Here is a 12,038-nt window from a genome sequence, read left to right as displayed (position 1 = left end):
CAAACTTGACAATGTACACGAATTTGAATTTTAAAATTCAAATATCAGATACCCGAACGGAGGCCACTGGTCCAACTCGACGTGTCAGACCTGCTCATGCGTGTCGGGTCACGTGTCTTGCGAAGTCGATTGTGACGTCACATGCGCAGATAACCAGGTGCTCGTTGAAAGTTCTGAAAGTGCTGAATGCTGCTACTGCAAGGATGGTGAGTAAAACTTTTTTTTGTTGTCACAACAATATAACATAAAAACCCAAGCTTTAAAATTGGTTAGTTGTAGATTTATTTAACTTTGCTTTAAATTTATTATTTAGTTTAGCTCAAAAATTAACTTAAATTTTTTCAAGCTGAAAAGGTCTATTCATAAATTTTATGTTACAGTTGAAGAAACAACAGTTCCATTTTTACCAACTCCACCCTCATGCATTGGTTGCGACATCTCCGGACAGTTAGTTTTTATCAGTATATATATATTATATGTAAGTTCTAATTACAGTAAACACATTTTCCCTAAGAGTTTCCTTTATTACTCTGTTATTAATAATCTTTAGTACTTTTTAAGGTTTTTTTAATGCACAAATTAACATTTCAGCTAAGCAAGTTTTTACACTTTTAGCATCTTTTCAGATATATATAAGCTTTTTTTTTTAATTAATCAACATTCCAGGTGCTTGGAAGCGGGATCGGTGTTCAGGACGGGACCTTGCGAGACCTGCACTTGCAAGAACGAGTTCGGCTCAGTTGACTGCGTCATGATGTTGTGTCCTGAGGTCACTTGCGAGTCGGGATACCATTTGGTCAACAAGGACGGACAGTGCTGCCCAGTTTGCGGTACGTATAATACATAAAAATAATTATGATTTTTTTCATTAGTTTTAAAGGCAGATTTTATTGAACAAAATTTTTTGTTATGTTTACTTTGTACTTTAAAGTACAATAAACTGGAGTTTAAGCATTTCAAAATAATGTTTAAAAAAATATTATAATATACTTGAAAGTACTTTAGGTCTCTTATGTCAAAATATTTTTGTAGTTTCAAAAGTTGCTGCCCAGCTTACGGTTATTTGGAAACTGTTGTGACATTCTGTGTTCTGTTTAACACTAGAGAAAATCTTTATCATTAATTATTTGTCATAAGATTAAAGTATCTTGACTTTATTCTCTTGAGTTTTATTCCAACGTTTTGTAAACTGTTATAAAATCAAAGATAAGAAAGTACAACTAAATGTTTAAAAGGAAAACTTGATAACGCTTAAAGCTTACTACTCGCTAAAATAATCGTTAAAACCCAAAAAAACTAATTACATTTAAATGTAATCTCTAACAGACAAGAAATGTCCGGCTGAGTTCGCTTGTGAGGAGAAATGCATCCCGCTCAAGTGGGTATGCGATGGCAACAGTGACTGCAGTGACGGAAGAGACGAGCGAAACTGCACTGGTGACGTCACCACGACCCCTGTTTATGACGTCACAACAGTTTCAACAACCGGCGTTGTGACTTCGACCACTACACCAGGGGTACCATCGACTACCGGACCAATTGCATCAACTACCGGACCAATTGCTTCAACAACCGGACCAGTTGCTTCAACTACCGGACCAATTGCATCAACTACTGGACCAATTGCTTCGACTACCGAACCAATTGCTTCAACTACCGGACCAATTGCGTCAACTACCGGACCAATTGCTTCAACTACCGGACCAATTGCATCAACTACCGGACCAATTGCGTCAACTACCGGACCAATTGCTTCAACTACCGGACCAATTGCATCGACTACCGGACCAATTGCGTCAACTACCGGACCAATTGCTTCAACTACCGGACCAATTGCTTCAACTACCGGACCAATTTCTTCAACTACCGGACCAATTGCTTCAACTACCGGACCAGTTGCTTCAACTACCGGACCAATTGCGTCAACTACCGGACCAATTGCGTCAACTACCGGACCAATTTCTTCAACTACCGGACCAATTGCTTCGACTACCGGACCAGTTGATTCAACTACCGGACCAGTTGATTCAACTACCGGACCAATTGCATCTACCAGCGGACCAGTTGACTCAACCACTAGGGTAATTGTTGAAACAACCGAAGGACCTGTTGAATTCACTACTAAACCAGTTGAAGTTGAAACAACTGAAGTACCAGTAGTAATTTCGACCAGTGAACCAATTGTTTCTACCACCGGACCAGCTTTGTCTACCACTGGTTTGCCAACAACAACCGGACCAGTGTCCACAAGCTCAACTGCTGGCGCGACTGAAGCAACTACAGCTGCTGTTGAAGCTTTCTGTAAAGACGTCAATGGTTAGTTGAAGTCAAACTTTTTATATCTAATTTCTAACGAAACTCTACTAAAGAACTTGACAGTGTTTGACCACAAACAATAACTTGACAATATGTTTTCAGGTAAGATGTACATCTCGGGAGCTAAGTGGTACGAAGGTGACTGTTTGGAGTGCGCTTGCGTTGGTACCAAGATCAGATGTGCTGAACTCAGCAAATGCACTGTAAGTGGTTCTTGATTGCTTAAAGTAATTTAAAAACAAAGATTACAACAATCTTCTATGCTCAGAAATCATCTACAACACCTGCAAGTGGAAGCACAACCTCGCCTGTTGCATCTAGCACGACACCAGAGGTGACCACTAGGGGCGTACTTGATGAGACCACCACAGTGGGATCAACAGAGAGTCCAGCAACTACACCAGCAACTACAAAGAAGCAAACATCTGCTGCTACTACTACTAACACTGTTGAAGAGACGACTCAAATGGCTACAAAACCTGCAGTGACCACATCAAGTGTGGTCGTTGAAACAACGATACCTGCTGACGAATGCACCGAACTTGTAAGTATAAAATAAAAGCATTTGTGATAAGTTATGTTTCCTTCACAACTCCGTTTAAAACTCAGCCATAAGAATTTATAAAATTAGGGCGGCGATTCAATTTTTCTGGCTCGCTAATAAAACAACACACGAAAAACGCCTCTTCAAAAGAATTCGCCAAAAACGCGCAAATAAAAACATTGCATAAAAACTTACTCTATCACCTATACAAATATCTTTTTCCTTACAGCCGTCAGAGACGTGGAAGGAGGGAGAGTGCGACTTGTGCAAGTGCCAGGACGGAGTGAAGAGCTGCGCCGAGCACTGCTTCATCACGTGCGAGGAGGGATACGAGGTGGTGAACCACGATCCCGAGGACGGAGTCTGCTGCACTTGCAGACCCGTTGGTGAGGATTACTGCGATCTCGGAAACGACACCTTCGTTGCTGTGAGTTTCATTGGTTAAATAATGTTGTTTGCTTATAATTGCATATATAGAGCTTAATTTTTTTAATTTAAGCAAGCATACCAAAAGATTTAAAGTCAAACGAGATAAACATAACTTTGAATGTTGAGGAGTTTTCTTGATAAACATTTAAAAAACTTTAAACTATAAAACTAAATACAAAAATTTAAACCAAACATGTAATGTAGGAAATGCCACCATGGTTAATAAATTAAATAAAAAAAACTTAATAGATAAACGAAATTGGCAAAACAAATAAACTAATATCAATAGGTAAACGAGACATGGAACGACGGACCATGCAGGAGATGCGCGTGTCACCATTCTCACAACATAATGTGCATTGAGATCGAGTGTTCCGTATGTCCCGACCACACTGCAGCTGTACTTGTGGATGACAAATGCTGCCCTGACTGCGTCCCAATGACCACAACAACCACTGTTGAGGTGTCAACATCTGGAAAGATGACCACTGAAGGTTGGTGTTGAAGTATAAATTAATTGTTTAAGTATAATGTCAAAAGATATATCAGTTTTCATAAAATATTAGACATTTTTTAAACTTTCTAATGTTTTAATTTTTTTTGAACTATCACTTTTGTCCTCGAAAAATATAAACTAAAAAAAACTACTTTAAACAATTTTGCGAGTGTTAAATACATTTTATAATAAAACTTAACTACTTATGATATTTTTTATTTGTTAGTTTATTTAATAAAAACCATATCGGTTTTAGTAAATCAATATTAAAATTTTAAAAACATAGGTAAATTTTTTACAATTCACTAAAACAATTTTAGTAACATTTTAAACAAAGTAACCTTATTTTAGTAAAACCTTTAAAACTTTATAAAAAATTTAAACGCGCTTACACTAGGTTACGGAAAGTGTAAACGCCCACAAAACGCCTCTTTAAGTAAATCATCCATCAAAGTATAAGCTTTTAACAGTGCAATCAAGTCACATAAGTATATAAATGCAGTTATCGATTTACCATCGTTGGGTTCCATAGTGTAGCGGTTATCACGTCTGCTTTACACGCAGAAGGTCGCGGGTTCGAGCCCCGCTGGAACCTTTTTAGCATTCCAACGTTGTATTGGAGTGCATTTTATTATACTTTCTTATTAAATCAACTTCAAGTAAACTTTTCAAAAAAGTTCGACGGCAGTTTATAAATTTAGCAACTATAACGCACTTTTGAATAATAACAAATTAAATTAATTAAAAACAAACAGGACCAACAACAACAGTAATGACGACACCAAACTGCGCTGAAGGTTGGCACGAATGTGATAGTGGTAAATGTATACCACCGCAATGGCTGTTAGTTTTATTTAAAGTTTAATTTTAACCTATATTTTATTATATGAATTTGACAGTGGTAAATGCGTTCCATCACAATGGCTCTATGTTCTATTTAATTATACTAACTTTAAATTTTTTTACAAATACTTTTACAAGCTGTTTTAAAGGTTATTATGTTGAAAACTTAAACATTGTTAGATTTAAATACTTTAGGTAAAAAACAACTTAAAACTTATAAATTTAAAAGTTACTTTTTTAATTTAACAAATATACATCTTCTTTTATAAGAAATTTTTAATTCTATATTTTTTTACCTAACTTAAATTTTCACATAAAAGCTTAACCACAGATGCGACGGGGCGCCAGACTGTTTCGACGCTTCTGACGAGCTGAGCTGCATGCCAACAGAAACTACGTCATCGGTCGTCATGACAACCACCTCCCAGCCAATCACAGACCTGACAACCGGTCACGTGTCAACAACGACCACTGAGAAGGCGGTTGTCTGTATGTTCGGCGGAAACGTTTACTTGCCTGGTTCGTTTTTGAATTAGGGGGTTTTTTGTGACAGCACGTATTCAGTTTTTCCTGTTTAATTGCTTTACACTTTTACTTTATCAAAAAAAGTTATTAAAGAATAGCATGATACTATTCACTCATCTCTTAAGCTATCTTTTTCTTGCGTTTATAAAGTTGCAAGTTTTTAAACAAGTTTTGAGCTTTACACCAATTGAAGTTTTTTTGTTCTCAGAAAAAAAAGTTGATAAACCTTTATTTTTGCAATGCAGTAATTGAGATATTTTATTACTTATCATTATTTTATACATTACTTTTAGTTCAAACTTAATAAACTCTATAAAAAAACCATCAACAGGTCAATTAATCGAGGACTTAATGCTTCCTGACGGATGTTACAGACTTTCGTGCGATTATTCGGGATCGGTGTCGGATGAACGAGTTGAGTGCGGAGGTCATAGTGACGTCACTACTCCATTTGTTGTGAGTGATATATACACATATATAACATTTAAAAATTCGATGAAAGTTGATTAGTTTTTTTAAGGATTTATCTTTTAAGTTTAAAATTCCAAAAGAATGTTCAAGATTTTCTACTTTTATCTATAGTTTTAAGAACTTTTCATAAGTAATTTTATTACCTAGAAAAATTAAGTTTTTGTAGCAGTGTTAATACTTTTATTCTGTTGATACTTTTTTGATAAACTGCAAAATATAGCTACATATAAGAAAAGCACATATAATTTTTTTAACAAAATCCTCGCTTAAACAATAAAAATATTTTTACAAATCCAAACAGCCACCAACAACGACAACTGGAGCGTCAACGACGTCACCAATGACAACCACCCTAGCGACAACAGAGCCACCCAGCGGAGAGTGTCCGTTCCACTGTTTCTGCGTGGTCGGTTGCGATAACAACATTCAGAAATGCGCCGCCCTGCCGGAGTGCACTGCCAGGTTCGTTGTTATTTATGTTTATTACATACTTTTAATGTTAAAAAAAAACGTTTTCAAACTTTTATGAATAAAATAAAATAATATATATATATATTGATACACAGTAATACTAACTGGAAAATAGTACGTTTAATTTAATCTGTTTAATTCAAAATATTTGTTTTTTAACTAACTTTTTTATACAATAGCTTAAATCTATGTAATAGCATTTTGAGTTTCATTTAACATCTTCATCCAAAAATAAACATCCGCCACAAAACAAAATGTCCTTGCACAAAATTTTACAATTTTTTTTTTTTTAAACACTTTTACGTTTAATAAAATCCCCATCACCAAATATTGATTTTTATTTAAATCAAAAAAAAAAGCAAAATATGTTTTTATTATTTTTAATATTTTTGTATAAATCACACAGCTGCATGTGTCCTCAGTGGGAGTTCAACGATTTCGATCGTTACAACTGGAGGTGCATCCTGAGGAGGACGGATCAGTGCCAGGTGACGACTACTACGTCATCGGTTGCCGTCGAAACCACCACATTGGCCACAACAACCCCCAAGCTGATCACCACGACGACACAAGAGGTTGCCACGACGACAACTGAAGCTGTGAGGACCACCACACCTTCGTTTGAGAGTATGTGTTAATTTATGTTAAATTTTTTAATTAGAATTTTTAAAAAAGTTTTTACTGAAAATTAACAACCACTTTTTTTTTGAAGGAAAACGTACATACAATTGTTTAACTAAGATAGTTGGTATAATATCGAAAAGTATGAAACATTTTAAACTTTAGCTGCTTGTAAAAAGTCTTTAATCACCTCATAAAACTTGAAATAAACAATAGATGCATAGTGAGTTAAAAAACAAAATGCTTTAATCTGATTTCATTATGACTTATAAATCTTACAGAATGTCCATCTAGTTGCGTGTACGATATGACGTGCGATGAGGTTAAGAATTTCAACCCGGTATTTTCCCCAATGCCTGTAGGGGTTTCCCCAGAATTTAATCCATTCGTGTGCTCCATGTGCACATGCCCAACTGGTACTAACAAAGGTTTGTTGTTTTACATTTTTAAAATTAAAAATTCAGTTTTATTAAACTTTTGGTAAGTACTGTTTTGGTTTAAAAATATTTTCAACCTAAATTTGTATTATTATTTTCAAGTGTTTTAACAAGTTTTTACACCTTTTTAGATTCTACTGTTAAAATTTATTTTTTCTACACGCAAGTACGCTTTGATAATATATGTACTCTGTTTTAATACTTTTAAATGTATTACCATTAAATTCTTATAAAGTTTAAAGCAAAAATGAAGTAACATAAAACAACTACATAACAATTTAAAACACTTAAGCAAAACCTTTCAACTTTTCAAACAACAGAGTTCTACGAGGACTTGTGCGTGAGACTTCCCGAATCGTGCAACGGATGCCAGTACAACGGAACAGAGTACCCGGTGGGATCCAAGATTCAGGAGGGTTCGTGCGAGGAGTGCAAATGTGTGGAGAATGAGGAGGGTGAATCCGTGATGGAGTGCTACCCGTCATGTAATATCAAGGAGTATGACTGCTCATACGTAAGTTGCAAATGTGGAACTTATTACATCTAAATAGATAAACTTTGAACTGAATCATATTAGGCTCACAATTTAGATCTCATGTAAGAAGAAATCAATATAAAACCTGAAATCGTGTTTTTGTACTAAATTTTGATATTGTATGTTTATTAGTAAAAATAATCTTAAACTAATTGCTATTATAAATCAAATGGTACTGGTAACTAAAAGTTTAAAGAAGTAGCAAAATAAAAATATTAAACTTTTATCAACAGAAGAACATGAAATTGGTTGACGACGGTGAAACATGTTGTCACTGCGAACCGTTGCCAACAACAACCACCATAGCAACCACAACAACTCCTATGGCAACCAAAACTGCTTGTCCGCTAGAGTGCGTTGTCGACATCACCTGCGAAGATGAGGTAAGATTTATTAGAACATCAATTTTATACTTTTTTGAATAAAGTATATGCGTTTATTCTGTTTGATTTATTTACTTTAATAAATCTAGTTTGTACAATTTCAAAGATACTTATCAGTTCAAAATTAACATTTTTTAGTTGTTTATTTATCCTTTAAACAATTATAAAACGTTATTTCTTTTGTTTCAAACATAGTTTATTTACTCAAAAAACTGACAATAGTATGCTTATAACTTGTTTTTTAACAAAATATTTTTTTATATCAATTAAACTCATTCATAATTCAAAGGCCGACTTCCGCATGGGAACGAGACAAGTCCCATTCACCAGCAACGAGACCTGCACCAGTCTGGACTGCGACTGTCCGGACTCGAGCGCCATGGACACGTTCTGGGACAGTGGAATGTGTGTCAGGATGAACGAACAGTGCGAAAAACCATGCGTTGTTGATGGAGTGCAATATGCTGTTAGTTTTTTATCTATTATATGTATCATACTAGTATATTAAACGTCAAAAAGATCTAATTTATAAAGTATAGTAAAGCCATAATCATTTCGATATGATAAATTTTGTGCAAACAAAATAGTTTAAAAAAATGCTTTGAAACATTTTAACTTGAAAATTTTTCTTTAAAATTTATTTGGCTGTCCATTTTATTACAATAAAAGGTTAAATAGCAAAGTTTCTTACATATTATACTAATCTTAATATTGTAAAAAAATTACTTTAATTTAAACCAACTCTCTAACTTTACAGCCCGGTGATTCGTTCGAGAGAGACTGCAGGATTTGCACGTGCGAGTATGACGTGTTCATGATGGAGAAATGCACGTTCTTTTGCAACGTCACAATGCAGGAATGTCAGGATGAGGGCAAGGTTCTTCAGAACAACCACAACGAGTGTTGCAGGTAATTGATACATAGAAGTTTCAGTACTGTTTTATTTTTTCGTTTACATCAGTAACCAAACACAGTATAATCAATTCACTTGAACCAGAACAACAAGTTTTGTATTCATAACAAAATATTAAGTGCTTGTTAATGTCTTAGGAAACAATTTTAACAAATTAAACTCACACCACTGTTTACAGTTGCGTCGACGTCCCAACCACCACAGAAGCTTACGTACCGACAACAACATCAACTTCTGTATCAGGCACTACATCTGCTCCAGTTGAAGGCACCACAACAGGTTCCGTTGCACCTGAGGGAACCACTCCAGGAACTCCGTCTGAAGGAACCACTCCAGGAACTTCGTCTGAAGGAACCACCTCTGTACCGGCTGTAGAAGAAACCACGTCATTCATGTCGACCATTGTGTCAACCATGTCGTCACTCTTCACCACCAGTGACGTCATAACAGACGAAACAACCATGACGTCATCAACAACGTCATCGCCGGTGGTGTGCAGTGAGGAGTGCACTTGCAAGTTGGGATGCGACGGTGAACAAGATGAGTGTGTTGAACATGAAATGTGCACGGAGTCTTGTATCTGCAGTGATGAGTTAGTTTTAATAATATATTAAATCATTTTTAACACTATTTTTGATATTTGATGTATCAGAAGATAATCAAAAGTTTACAAATTCATAGTACTTTCACATGTTCAAAGTTTTTTAAACAAACAAACCAAAAACTTTACTATTTAATAAAACTAATTTTAATACTTATTCACGGTTGTTAAAAATATTAACTTAATAAATTATTTAACTATCAACACAGAAACGCCGTCAAAGTGAACGGTTTGTGCGCAAGCTGGCCCTCTAGTGACGAGTGTGCGTCTACAACCACCACCGCAGCCACAAGGTTCACCACAAAAACCCCCAAACCGAAACTTCCAGAAACGACAACTTCCACTGCTGCATCAACAACTTCTGCAGTTGTCACTTCAAAGACATCTGAGGCAACAACTTCAGTACCAAGCGTTGAAGAGACTACAGGTTCAGTTGAAGGAACTACGCCTGCTATTTCAAGCACTACTAGAAGCTCTCCTGTCGAAGAAACTACTTCTGCTGTTGAGACCACTGAAGGCTCATCTGTCACTGAGACCACTGAAGGTACAACACCTGCTGAAGGTACAACACCAGGAAGTCTTGTTGAAGGAACCACAGCAGGAACCACTTCAACCGAAGCAACAGAAAAAACCACGATTGCTGAGATTTTGAAGACTACAGCGTCATCTACTGAAGTTGAGGTATGAATTGTTTAGTTTTATTTAAATTCAATATAAAGTAGTTGAACCCTTTGTTTCGATACTATATTTTCTTATCCAAGTTTAGTATTAATTTTTTATATGTAATGTTTTAACAGATAATCACAACAACAACCATAATTCCGACAACAACAATCGGAATGGACTTCTGTTCAGCTGATTGCAAATGTTCAGTTAACTGTGACGAACAATACGCAAGCGGTTAGTTGTTTGTTTCGAAATATAGTTAGATAAATAACCTAAACTAAATAGACTATAACCTATTTTAAAAACCTTAAAACTGTACAACATTTTGATCAAATACTTTTTCTTTTCAAACTATTACAAAACTAATAAAAAGCTTTTTATTTTGCAATCAATAAATTGTTAGTATTTGGTACAAATACAACAGACGATCTTCCATCCCGATGCGGATTCAGTGAAGAATCTATCTGTGATTTGTGTTTGTGCGAACCGGGAGAGGTTAAAGATCCAATGACAAGGAAGTGCGTCAAGTATGAGGAATGCGAGAAAGCTTGCATCTTCAACGGTGTCGCTTACCAGGTGAGATGTAAAAAGTTTATTATTTATCAGTAAATTTTGAAAGTTGACTATTATTACTTTTAACGGTTTAATAAACTTTTAGAAACAAATACATTGACACAATATATTTCACAAAAAAAAAAGACTAATAAAAAACTGTTAAAAAGTCAAATAGTAGTATAGATTAGAGCTAAGAACTAAAAAGTTTTTTTTTTTTAATTATTTAACCATCAATAATACGTAGGAGGGTGAAGAATATTGGAAGAGTGATTGTAGCAAGTGTACGTGCGAGGACGGTCATGAAAAATGCAATTATGACGTATGTAGGCTGAGTCAGGACGTTTGTGACCAACAAGGACAACGTTTCGTTCATGTCACTGGTATGTAAAATTTTATTTTGTATAAACTTATAAAGTGTGTCTAGAAAAAACAACAACTTTAGATTCATCATACACCCCATTTTTGCTTCAAAATTTTGACTTACAAGTGATGATAGGCATATAGCTTTTGATTTAAATTAAGGTATAACTTTAGTTCTTACTTAATTACTTTATCTTTACAGGATCATGCTGTTTCTGTGCTCACATTGCTGTCAACGTGACAACTACAACCGTCAAGTTCACAACAACAAGCTCAGAAGGCACCACACCTAATAATGCTGTTGAAACGACACCAAGTAATTCAGTTGGAACGACACCAAGCAGCTCAGTTGAAACGTCACCACAATCAACTACCAAGTCTACTGTTAAAACAACTGTACCAACTACTACTGTACATGAAGACTTCTTCACCACTAAAGTGGTTGTCGACACAACTGTACCAGTAGACACAACTCCAGTTGTCAGTTCAACTACGAGCTCGTCTGTTGAAACGACAGTATCTGATGTTGCCAACGCGACAAGCGTACCTGTCACCACAACAACAGAGAAGCTGGTAACCCCGATCTCAAGGGAGAGGTGTCTCTACAACGGCATGAACTACGACAGACCCGCTGTGAGTTTTTTCACTAAATGAAATTATTCTGAACAATAAAAAAATGTAAGACAATAAAAGAATATTGAGGTACAAAAACTTCTCCACGCATAATAAGAGCAATGCTTGACATAACTAACAATAACTAAATTTTACAGCTACACTTGCACACATTTTATAAACAAAAATACAATCAACACCTAAATAAAACTGTATACAATTATATTTACAAAATATTTTTAGACAGTAATAAACTACTA

At 35.4% G+C, this 12,038-nt stretch overlaps 1 non-coding gene across 1 annotated transcript; it reads left to right on the top strand.

Moving 5' to 3' along the window:
* The first annotated feature begins 4,307 nt into the window (after positions 1–4,307).
* On the top strand, positions 4,308–4,380 carry Trnav-uac (transfer RNA valine (anticodon UAC)). Its single transcript has one exon. It is a non-coding gene; the product is annotated as a tRNA-Val (tRNA).
* The last annotated feature ends 7,658 nt before the right edge of the window (positions 4,381–12,038 follow it).

This window comes from Thalia democratica, chromosome 1 (assembly GCF_965202585.1).
Source record: "Thalia democratica chromosome 1, ktThaDemo2.hap1.1, whole genome shotgun sequence".
Classification (NCBI taxonomy): Eukaryota; Metazoa; Chordata; class Thaliacea; order Salpida; family Salpidae; genus Thalia; species Thalia democratica.
Note: the sequence above shows the minus strand (reverse complement) of the source record. Positions and strands in the feature narration are given on the sequence as shown.